General features: G+C 44.6%; 1 non-coding gene and 3 pseudogenes across 1 annotated transcript; all 4 read left to right on the top strand.

Annotated features, from left to right (window-relative positions):
• The first annotated feature begins 358 nt into the window (after positions 1-358).
• LOC120096024 (5S ribosomal RNA) lies at positions 359-476 on the top strand (annotated as a pseudogene).
• Positions 477-2,751: 2,275 nt separating this feature from the next.
• LOC120096044 (5S ribosomal RNA) lies at positions 2,752-2,869 on the top strand (annotated as a pseudogene).
• Positions 2,870-5,128: 2,259 nt separating this feature from the next.
• Positions 5,129-5,246, top strand: LOC120096025 (5S ribosomal RNA). The gene has a single exon (XR_005492113.1). It is a non-coding gene; the product is annotated as a 5S ribosomal RNA (ribosomal RNA).
• A 2,261-nt stretch (positions 5,247-7,507) lies between these two features.
• Positions 7,508-7,625, top strand: LOC120096076 (5S ribosomal RNA; annotated as a pseudogene).
• Positions 7,626-12,414: the final 4,789 nt, after the last annotated feature.

Raw genomic sequence — 12,414 nt, 5'->3', positions numbered from 1 at the left:
TCAGCTGTTCTGTGTAAAGGTTCCTCTGGTTGAACCATTCCTTTGTAGGAAGTTAAAATCTTTACTAAAAGGTTATGATTCATGGAATCTGTTAGATGTGGAAGTAGAATCATGGTTAGAGCTGATGATGGCCATTAAGTCCTGCTGTGGTTTAGTCCCTGGAAGCTCTGGTTGGTTGGTGTTGTTGTTCATATGGGGTCTCAAGTCCCTTCAAGCTCTTTTAGTCCTTTCTCTGATTTCTTCAACTGGGGTCCTGCGCTCAGTTCACTGGTTTGTTGCTCGCATTCACCTACGTATCTGCTGTATTCTGGCTGTGTCAATGAATAGTTTTATATTCCTTTAAAAAAATGTGAGAAGAGCCTATAGCCATACCACCCTGAACGCGCCCGATCTCGTCTGATCTCGGAAGCTAAGCAGGGTCGGGCATGCTTAGTACGTGGATGGGAGACCACCTGGGATACCGGGTGCTGTAGGCTTTTGGGGGTTGGGGATTTAACTCAGTGGTAGAGCTCTTGCCAGGCAATCAAAATCAGGAGCTCAGGAGCTCAGGAGCTCAGGAGCTCAGGAGCCAGTGATTTCAGGACAGCAGGGATACACAGTGAGACCATGTGCGTAACAAACCAACAGAAACCAAAACAACAAAGCAACCTTAAAAAACCCATCCCAAACCAAACCAAACCAACAAACAGAAATAGACTTTACAACTTTTTTTAAAAAGATGTATTTCTTATATATAAGTACACTGTAGCTGTCTTCAGACACACCAGAAGAGGGCATGAGATCTCACTACAGATGGCTGTGAGACACCATGTCGTTGCTGGGATTTGAACTCAGAACCTCTGGAAGAGCAGTCAGTGCTCTTAACCAATAAGCCATCCTTCCAGCCCGACTTTACAACTTTTATTTTGTCTTTTTTTTTTCCTTCCCCAGAGCTTAGGATCGAACCCAGGACCTTGTGCTTGCTAGGCATGTGCTCTACGACTGAGTTAAATCCCCAACCCTAAAAATAGACTTTAAAAATGTCAGAGGAACCCCTCCTCTAGGATGTGGCTGAGCTGAAGCACACAGGCGGGAGACTCTGAGGAATCCGCGGCCCTGAGCATCTGAGCGCGCTTCAAGTCTCCGATTAAATTTTAAAAATGGCCTCCAATAAAACTGCATTGCAAAAAATGGGAGAAAAAAAAAAACAGAATGGAAAGAGTAAAAGAGTTGAAGGGGCTGAGCCTGAAGAATTTGTGGTAGAAAAAGTACTGAACCATTGTGTAGTGAACTATTTCGTGAAGTGGAAGGGGTTTACAGATGCCGATAATACTTGGGTACCAGGAGAAAATTTAGATTGTCCAGAATTAATTGAAGCACTTCTTCATTCTCGAAAAGCTGGGAAAGAAAACGATTGTCCAAAAAGGAAACCTTTATCTGATAGTGAATCCGATGAGAGCAAATCGAAGAAGAGAGATGCTGCTGATAAGCAAAGGAGGCGAATATGAAGTGGCCTCATATTGTCATCGCCTTCTATGAGGAGTGGCTGATTTGGCATTCTTGTACCGAAATGAAGTACAGTAATTGTTTGCATATATAAATAAACAATATCATATATATGTATATATATGTATATATATACATATATATATGAAAGATCTGGATCTTGGGTTTTGAATTACTAGTGTGGATCAAATAGCATCCTGATGAAAATCACGTCTGATATGATAGTTTTGAAAGTATTGGCAGTAGTTGGGAGATTTTTGGTTTTCGTTCTGCGTCAAAAGGCACTGACTCCTTTGAGCGAGTGAGAGCTCTCTGTTGTTGCTTCCTGTAACAGTAGAGTACTTGACACCATGTTGTATTTCCTCGGCTTGAAGAACAGCTTTTCTTAAACACTGGGGAGATTTTACAGTCATGACTCAAGTCAGAACTTATTTTTAACTGGGACACAGAAGGACCATTCTGGTTTGTGTGTGTGTGTGTGTGTGTGTGTGTGTGTGTGTGTGTGTGTGCGTTTGTTTGTATGCAGTGTATGCATAAAACACTTACATAACCTGTCTGTTTTAGCTTGCTTTTAATACTCAAAAGAGCTGAACGTGAAAACACAGGTTGATGAGAGGCCATCAGCCTGAACATTTTCCTGAAACCATAACCTTTCGGGTTAAGCAGAGTCTGTAATGTATTGGATAGTTTAAAAGCAAGCCCATCAGAATTGATGTATTATCAAATAAATACAGTAGTTTATTTTCATACCAACTCCACCTTCAGAAAACAGAATTAAACAAAGTAGTAGCTTGATTTAACAACAAGACTTGGCCTAGTGTGGTGGTGTGCACCTTTAATGCCAGAACTCTAGAGGCAAGTGGAGCTGTGATTTAAGAGGCCAGCTGATCTACAGAGGCAGGTCCGAGTCAGCTGTTCTGTGTAAAGGTTCCTCTGGTTGAACCATTCCTTTGTAGGAAGTTAAAATCTGTACTAAAAGGTTATGATTCATGGAATCTGTTAGATGTGGAAGTAGAATCATGGTTAGAGCTGATGATGGCCATTAAGTCCTGCTGTGGTTTAGTCCCTGGACGCTCTGGTTGGTTGGTGTTGTTGTTCATATGGGGTCTCAAGTCCCTTCAACCTCTTTTAGTCCTTTCTCTGATTTCTTCAACTGGGGTCCTGCGCTCAGTTCACTGGTTTGTTGCTCGCATTCACCTACGTATCTGCCGTATTCTGGCTGTGTCAATGAATAGTTTTATATTCCTTTAAAAAAATGTGAGAAGAGCCTACAGCCATACCACCCTGAACGCGCCCGATCTCGTCTGATCTCGGAAGCTAAGCAGGGTCGGGCATGCTTAGTACATGGATGAGAGACCACCTGGGATACCGGGTGCTGTAGGCTTTTGGGGGTTGGGGATTTAACTCAGTGGTAGAGCTCTTGCCAGGCAATCAAAATCAGGAGCTCAGGAGCTCAGGAGCCAGTGATTTCAGGACAGCAGGGATACACAGTGAGACCATGTGCGTAACAAACCAACAGAAACCAAAACAACAAACCAACCTTAAAAAACCCATCCCAAACCAAACCAAACCAAACCAACAAACAGAAATAGACTTTACAACTTTTTTTAAAAAGATGTATTTCTTATATATAAGTACACTGTAGCTGTCTTCAGACACGCCAGAAGAGGGCATCAGATCTCACTACAGATGGCTGTGAGACACCATGTCGTTGCTGGGATTTGAACTCAGAACCTCTGGAAGAGCAGTCAGTGCTCTTAACCACTATGCCATCCTTCCAGCCCGACTTTACAACTTTTATTTTGTCTTTTTTTTTTTCCTTCCCCAGAGCTAAGGATCGAACCCAGGGCCTTGTGCTTGCTAGGCATGTGCTCTACGACTGAGTTAAATCCCTAACCCTAAAAATAGACTTTAAAAATGTCAGAGGAACCCCTCCTCTAGGATGTGGCTGAGCTGAAGCACACAGGCGGGAGACTCTGCAGAATCCTTGGCCCTGAGCATCTGAGCGTGCTTCAAGTCTCCGATTAAATTTTAAAAATGGCCTCCAATAAAACTGCATTGAAAAAATGGGAGAAAAAAAAAAACAGAATGGAAAGAGTAAAAGAGTTGAAGAGGCTGAGCCTGAAGAATTTGTGGTAGAAAAAGTACTGAACCATTGTGTAGTGAACTATTTCGTGAAGTGGAAGGGGTTTACAGATGCCGATAATACTTGGGTACCAGGAGAAAATTTAGATTGTCCAGAATTAATTGAAGCACTTCTTCATTCTCGAAAAGCTGGAGAAGAAAACGATGGTCCAAAAAGGACATCTTTATCTGATAGTGAATCCGATGAGAGCAAATCGAAGAAGAGAGATGCTGCTGACAAGCAAAGGAGGCAAATATGAAGTGGCCTCAGATTGTCAACGCCTTCTATGAGGAGTGGCTGACTTGGCATTCTTGTACCGAAATGAAGTACAATAATAGTTTGCATATATAAATACACAATATTATATATATATATACATATATATATATATGTATATATATGTATGAATGATCTGGATCTTGGGTTTTGAATTACTAGTGTGGAACATATAGCATCCTGATGAAAATAAGTCTGATATGCTAGTTTTGAAAGCATTGGCAGTAGTTGGGAGATTTTTGGTTTTCGTTCTGCGTCAAAAGGCACTGACTCCTTTGAGCGAGTGAGAGCTCTCTGTAGTTGCTTCCTGTAACAGTAGAGTACCTGACACCATGTTGTATTTCCTCGGCTTGAAGAACAGCTTTTCTTAAACGCTGGGGAGATTTTACAGTCATGACTCAAGTCAGAACTTATTTTTAACTGGGACACAGAAGGACCATTCTGGTTTGTGTGTGTGTGTGTGTGTGTGAGTGTGTGTGTGTGTGCGTTTGTTTGTATGCAGTGTATGCATAAAACACTTACATAACCTGTCTGTTTTAGCTTGCCTTTAATACTCAAAAGAGCTGAACGTGAAAACACAGGTTGATGAGAGGCCATCAGCCTGAACATTTTCCTGAAACCATAACCTTTCGGATTAAGCAGAGTCTGTAATGTATTGGATAGTTTAAAAGCAAGCCCATCAGTATTGATGTATTATCAAGTAAATACAGTAGTTTATTTTCATACCAACTCCACCTTCAGAAAACGGAATTAAACAAAGTAGTAGCTTGATTTAACAACAAGACTTGGCCTAGTGTGGTGGTGCGCACCTTTAATGTCAGAACTCTAGAGGCAGGTGGAGCTGTGATTTAAGAGGCCAGCTGATCTACAGAGGCAGGTCCGGGTCATCTGGTCTGTGTAAAGGTTCCTCTGGTTGAACCATTCCTTTGTAGGAAGTTAAAATCTGTACTAAAAGGTTATGATTCATGGAATCTGTTTGGTGTGGAAGTAGAATCATGGTTAGAGCTGATGTTGGCCATTAAGTCCTGCTGTGGTTTAGTCCCTGGAAGCTCTGGTTGGTTGGTGTTGTTGTTCATATGGGGTCTCAAGTCCCTTCAAGCTCTTTTAGTCCTTTCTCTGATTTCTTCAACTGGGGTCCTGCGCTCAGTTCACTGGTTTGTTGCTCGCATTCACCTATGTATCTGCCGTATTCTGGCTGTGTCAATGAATAGTTTTATATTCCTTTAAAAAAATGTGAGAAGAGCCTACAGCCATACCACCCTGAACGCGCCCGATCTCGTCTGATCTCGGAAGTTAAGCAGGGTCGGGCATGCTTAGTACGTGGATGGGAGACCACCTGGGATACCGGGTGCTGTAGGCTTTTGGGGGTTGGGGATTTAACTCAGTGGTAGAGCTCTTGCCAGGCAATCAAAATCAGGAGCTCAGGAGCTCAGGAGCTCAGGAGCCAGTGATTTCAGGACAGCAGGGATACACAGTGAGACCATGTGCGTAACAAACCAACAGAAACCAAAACAACAAAGCAACCTTAAAAAACCCATCCCAAACCAAACCAAACCAAACCAACAAACAGAAATAGACTTTACAACTTTTTTTAAAAAGATGTATTTCTTATATATAAATACACTGTAGCTGTCTTCAGACACACCAGAAGAGGGCATCAGATCTCACTACAGATGGCTGTGAGACACCATGTCGTTGCTGGGATTTGAACTCAGAACCTCTGGAAGAGCAGTCAGTGCTCTTAACCACTAAGCCATCCTTCCAGCCCGACTTTACAACTTTTATTTTGTCTTTTTTTTTTCCTTCCCCAGAGCTAAGGATCGAACCCAGGGCCTTGTGCTTGCTAGGCATGTGCTCTACGACTGAGTTAAATCCCCAACCCTAAAAATAGACTTTAAAAATGTCAGAGGAACCCCTCCTCTAGGATGTGGCTGAGCTGAAGCACACAGGCGGGAGATCCTGCAGAATCCGCGGCCCTGAGCATCTGAGCGCGCTTCAAGTCTCCGATTAAATTTTAAAAATGGCCTCCAATAAAACTGCATTGCAAAAAATGGGAAAAAAAAACATAATGGAAAGAGTAAAAGAGTTGAAGAGGCTGAGCCTGAAGAATTTGTGGTAGAAAAAGTACTGAACCATTGTGTAGTGAACTATTTCGTGAAGTGGAAGGGGTTTACAGATGCTGATAATACTTGGGTACCAGGAGAAAATTTAGATTGTCCAGAATTAATTGAAGCACTTCTTCATTCTCGAAAAGCTGGTAACGAAAACGATTGTCCAAAAAGGAAATCTTTATCTGATAGTGAATCCGATGAGAGCAAATCGAAGAAGAGAGATGCTGCTGATAAGCAAAGGAGGCGAATATGAAGTGGCCTCAGATTGTCATCGCCTTCTATGAGGAGTGGCTGACTTGGCATTCTTGTACCGAAATGAAGTACAATAATTGTTTGCATATATAAATACACAATGTTATATATATATATATATATATATATATATATATATATATATATATATGAATGATCTGGATCTTGGGTTTTGAATTACTAGTGTGGAACAAATAGCATCCTGATGAAAATCAAGTCTGATATGCTAGTTTTGAAAGTATTGGCAGTAGTTGGGAGATTTTTGGTTTTCGTTCTGTGTCAAAAGGCACTGACTCCTTTGAGCGAGGAGAGCTCTCTGTAGTTGCTTCCTATAACAGTAGAGTTCTTGACACCATGTTGTATTTCCTCGGCTTGAAGAACAGCTTTTCTTAAACGCTGGGGAGATTTTACAGTCATGACTCAAGTCAGAACTTACTTTTAACTGGGACACAGAAGGACCATTCTGGTTGTGTGTGTGTGTGTGTGTGTGTGTGTGTGTGTGTGTGTGTGTGTGTTTCTATGCAGTGTATGCATAAAACACTTACATAACCATTATCTTGTTTTTGATACTCAAAGGAGCTGAACGTGAAAACACAGGTTGATGAGAGGCCATCAGCCTGAACATTTTCCTGAAATCATAACCTTTCGGATTAAGCAGAGTCTGTAATGTATTGGATAGTTTAAAAGCAAGCCCATCAGTATTGATGTATTATCAAGTAAATACAGTAGTTTATTTTCATACCAACTCCACCTTCAGAAAACGGAATTAAACAAAGTAGTAGCTTGATTTAACAACAAGACTTGGCCTAGTGTGGTGGTGCGCACCTTTAATGCCAGAACTCTAGAGGCAAGTGGAGCTGTGATTTAAGAGGCCAGCTGATCTACAGAGGCAGGTCCGGGTCAGCTGGTCTGTGTAAAGGTTCCTCTGGTTGAACCATTCCTTTGTAGGAAGTTAAAATCTGTACTAAAAGGTTATGATTCATGGAATCTGTTAGATGTGGAAGTAGAATCATGGTTAGAGCTGATGTTGGCCATTAAGTCCTGCTGTGGTTTAGTCCCTGGAAGCTCTGGTTGGTTGGTGTTGTTGTTCATATGGGGTCTCAAGTCCCTTCAAGCTCTTTTAGTCCTTTCTCTGATTTCTTCAACTGGGGTCCTGTTCTCAGTTCACTGGTTTGTTGCTGGCATTCACCTATGTATCTGCCGTATTCTGGTTGTGTCAATGAATAGTTTTATATTCCTTTAAAAAAATGTCTGAAGAGCCTACAGCCATACCACCCTGAACGCGACCAATCTTGTCTGATCTAGGAAGCTAAGCATTGTTGGGCCTGGTTAGTACGTGGATGGGAGACCACCTGGGATCCCGGGTGCTGTAGGCTTTTTGGGGTTGGGGTTTTATCTCAGTGTTAGAGCGCTTGCCTAGAAATCAAAAGGGCCTGAGTTAGGGTCGGAGCTCAGGAGCTCACAGCCAGTCCTCTTTTTATAGCCTGTTGACAGCATTTCTGATCTAGGCAGCTATGCACTTAGTCCCATTCTGGCTGAAACTCCGCCTTATGATTCCTTGTTCCCATGTAAAATTTAAATCTTTCCCCAGCTTATCTCAGCTGTCCACCCCAAGATTCCCAGAAACAGCGAAACCAAGGTGCAATGGCTTCGCATTCACTAAGAAATCTCTCTATAGTGTTTCTTTTTATCCTAAGCCTTTTTCTTTTAAACAGCTCCTGAAGAGCCAGAAAAATTGGGTGAGTCTGAGAAGTCCCCATGCTCACTGTAGCAGCTCAGCAGCTAGTTTCGCTCCCCCCCTACCATGTGTTGTAGCAGCTCCACAGCTAGTTTCACTCCCCCCTACTGTGTGGGCTGTGAGCACAAGCACAGATCAAAAAATAACCTTGGCTATCTACACCACTAGAGCGGGGTTCATAAAATTAAGTTTCTTACTCACTATATTTGTTCCATAGCCGGAGGCCTAATCTGGGGAACTTTTATTTACCAGCGGTTTCTTCTTCAAGGCCTGTCAATTCATTCTCACTAAGCCCTGATTCACTAGACATTCTCAAGGTCAATGCCTTTAAAAAGGGATATATTTTGTTTGTCTCTAGGTCCTGATTATTACTCCTGTCTTTGTCTATCTTCTCCTTGGTCTTTTTTGTCTTTTTTTTTATTTCTTTTTCTCCCTTTATTTTCTTTCCTTCTTTTAAAACTTTCTCTCCTTGGAGAGGAGCCTCAAGAGAGAAAGACAAAACTCCCTGGCAGGGAGTTTTTCTCAAGCAAATTATTTTCCAGTTAAGCACCAAGAGGACCAAGTAAAACTCCTTGACAAACAAATTAAACAGTTTCATGATTTCAAACACAGTCGTCAGTCCAAAGTCCAAAAACGAAACAAAAGCCAAAAAGACACTTGACAATACCACAGAAAACAAACCAGACAAACAAGACCAAGACAAAGCATCCTATAACCAATTTCCACAGATGCCTGGTACCTTCAGTACCTGGCCCAAACTGTAGCTTAACCTTAGCTGCTTCTGGGATGAGATGGACCATCTGATTCCACCTCCCAACAGGATTCCAGAGTGTCCTCTTGCCCTAACGTCCATCCAATGGTCCACCATCAAAGACAAAGGGGTTGTCACAGTCTGCCCCATGGCAAAGAAAAAGAACACCAAACACAGAAACAGAATACAGACAACAGACACTAACATGTCCAAGCACACTCGTCCGCGCCTGACTTAAATAGGCAGCCAAACACGACCTCCGACGGAGTGGGATTCCTCATCCACTCCCGCCTAGGTAAAAGGAGCACTCCATCTCCTTTGTTCCAGAAAACCACAGTCAGGTCCTCCTGACTGCCCACAGCCGGGCTCTCCAGACTGCTCTCCACCCGTGGAACATCTTCCAGGGCTGCAGCCTGTGGGACTGGGGCATCCCCCCTTCTGCGACCGCAGAGGCAACTGCACAGAGTGGGAATACACGTCCACTCTCCTAGCACAGGGTGGGAATACACATCCACCTTCTAGCACAGGGCGGGAATACACATCCACCCCGGTGGGAATACACATCCACCTTCTTAACACCGACCGATACTGAGACACACACACACCCACACACGGCGGAACCAAAACAGAGACAGACTCAGAGAGCGGCCGCACACTCAGACACAATTGGGGATTCCCCTTACCTCCAAGAAGGTCTTCGGAGTTGTGGGTGGTTGCAAGATCCCGGACGAGCCCCCAAATGAAAGACCCCCCAGAGCGGGGAGACCCCCCACTCAAATCTCGAGATGACGCAACCCCCAAGAACTCACGAGAAACCGATCTTGATGTAATAAACAAGAGGTGTATTTGAGGAACCAGAGCTCTGGGGACGACACGTATCTCACACAGGAGACAGAGGAGTCGACCCTGAAACTCAAAAGTCAGGGGTTTATATAGGGAAAGCTAGGGGCTTTTGGCGAGGTTACACACAATTGGCTCATTTAAACATAGCAGTGAGAACAAAGCAGAAGAGTACGTGCTAGAAGGCAGGGGCTTATCAGGGGCTGGAGGACATCTACTTAAAATATGACCCTGAGTAAGCTGGGGGAAATGTCCTCCTACCATTTGGTTTATGAGTCATTCCTGATAGCCTGAGCTGATTCCTGCATTCCTTTTCTTTATCTTCATGGCCTGCTAGTTCTGGCGGCAGGGCGGGACCCCATCCTGCCTGGACAGCGTTTAGCCCTTAGTCTGTGGATTTTGAAACTTACTCTTTTAATTTTATATTTTTAAACCTTAAATCCGTATAATTTTCCTTTCATTATCTATTAAGCATATCTGGGTTAGACAATCTGTGTTTGTTTACTTACTCATCCTAGATGAATCTAGCAAATAGAGTACACTGCGACTTAATGACAGTAGCAAAAACAAGGATAAACATATATTTAAGTCAGTGATCTTTAACTCTTTCACTGTTTAAAAATCATTATTTACCAAGGCAAAATAGAACAAAAGCGTATTCTAACTGGAAAGTGTCTTTGGAGTCTTAAGTCAGTTTGTCTTAAGGCAGTGAGGTGGGAACTGCGCATAACAAAGATGGTGGATGGTCATGGGGCTGCCCTTAGTTAAGATGGCGCTGAAACTACAGTCTGCCATGTGACTGCCCTTAGGTAAAATGGCGCTGAAGCAATTGCATGGTAAAACCTTATCTGCCCACAATAAAGATATCGGACAGTCACAGGACTGCTCCTAGTTAAGACACCCCTGAAGTGGCAGTTCTGCCCGGAGGAAAGTCGTGTGTTTGTTATGTCTTGGAATGGCAGAAGTGGTTATGCATCAGCAGATGAAAACATAAAAACACACAGAGACAAACAGGCACGTTTTTTTGGCCTGGTGGACATAGCCCTTTTCCTGTCACCACAGACAACCTTTGTTGCTGTGCAGAGAGTAGCTCGGCTGTGACCCCTGGCTTACAAGCGTTGTGTACCTACATCACGGAGCACTGGGTAGGGGAAGTGCATGCTGTCCTTATTGTCAGAGCTTCAGCCAGCTGGCCTGGCTGCTGTGGAGTTGGGCTGGGCAGGGAGCAAGAGAGCAAGGCAGAAAGCGGAGAGCTGAGGCTAGTCTGGTGGCAGTGGTAGGGAGCGAGAGAGCGAGAGGCAGCAGCAGAGTCAGGAGTTATGGGAACCGGGAGTGGAGAGCAAGCTGCAAGAGAATGAGGGGGGAGGGGAAAAGCCCAGAAATGGCTGGTGAGGGAGTTGGATAAGTGTGTTTTTAAAGCGCCAGTAAGTTGGCATTTAGTTATTGCTTGGTGGGAATAGAAGCCAAATTTAGCCGGTGATTAGACCGGGAAGCATGGGGTGAAGACATTCCTTCTGGGTGAGAGTAGAGGCTAGCAATCTGTCCGTTTCGGCATCCTGGGGACAAAGGCAGTAGCTAGAAATAATAGCCAGCCAGACCATTAGGTTTTCACAAAGTGAACTTGAGGGCCGAGCTCAGGGCAAGTGCCCTGAGCGATTTTGAGAGAGTGGTTCACCCAGGCCTGGGGTTTCATAACAACGAGAAAAGGAACTGGACTCAGAGGAGAGGAAGAATCTCACCCAAGAGAAAATGTCGTAGAAGGAAGGGTCAATGGGAAGGCCATTCATAAAGACTGTGAATGCCTCCATCCCCAAGGAACCCCAAGGCTGGGGGCTCAATAGCCCTCCCCTGGGACCAGGGGACATTTATGCTGACCAGTGTGCGGAGGGAGCTTACCAATTCACCAGTGTTTGAATAGATAGGTCTATCAAGCGGTCTGATTTGGCTGGAATTCCGTATGCTGGTACGGGAGCTTCTACTCTGCGAGCTTCTACTCTGAGTCTCACAGCACCAGTGTTATGGTTTTTAAAAGTGGAGCTGGATGCGTTGATAGAGGTGAGTATGGTGAGCTGGGCGGAGTGCCTCTGTGGGCCCAGGCTGAGGCATCCCTTCCCCCTGAAGTGCCAGCTGTGCAATGAATATAGTATAGAATAGAGTTTATTTAGGGCGTGGGAAGTGGAGTTGGGAAGGGAGTAGAGACAGAGAGAGAGAGAGAGACAGGGGCGACTGAGGGTGAGGAAGAAGAGGGGGAGGAGCTGAAGGAGGGGAAGGAGGGGGAAGAGGAAGAGGAAGAGGAAGAGGGGGAGGAGGTGAAGGAGGAGGTGGAGGAGGGGGAGAAAGAGGAGGTGGAGGAGAAGGTTAAGGAGCAGGGAGGAGGAAGAGGGGGGGAGGAGGTGGAGGAGGGGGGAGGAGGAGAGGGAGGAGATGGGAGAAGAAGGAGGAGAGGCCAATCAGGAACACGTGGAGAGAGAGGGTGTAGGGGGAAGGGGAGAAAGAGGTCAGGGAGAAAAGGGCAGAGAGTAAGAGGGTAAGAGGGAGAGGATTGGGCAAGCAGTCCCTTCTATAGTGAGTCTGGTATACCTAGCCAGATAACTGTGGGGCAGAGCCTAGAGGAATGCCAGTGTAAGAGTCGGAAGACCCCCCCCCCACTCAATAAGGCCACAGAGACTGGAATCACTGTAAGCCGCAAGAAGTTCATTGTTCCAACGTACAGTTGGGGTCCCCCAGCACGCAGGCAAGAGGAGACCCCCGAGCTCACAAAGCACACACTTTTTATAAACATTTTGGCGGGGAATTCAGCAGTCGCCTGAGTTGGACGACTGTGATTGGTTACCCT

Source organism: Rattus norvegicus, chromosome 12 (assembly GCF_036323735.1).
Source record: "Rattus norvegicus strain BN/NHsdMcwi chromosome 12, GRCr8, whole genome shotgun sequence".
Classification (NCBI taxonomy): domain Eukaryota; kingdom Metazoa; phylum Chordata; class Mammalia; order Rodentia; family Muridae; genus Rattus; species Rattus norvegicus.
This window is presented reverse-complemented; position numbering and strand designations above follow the sequence as displayed.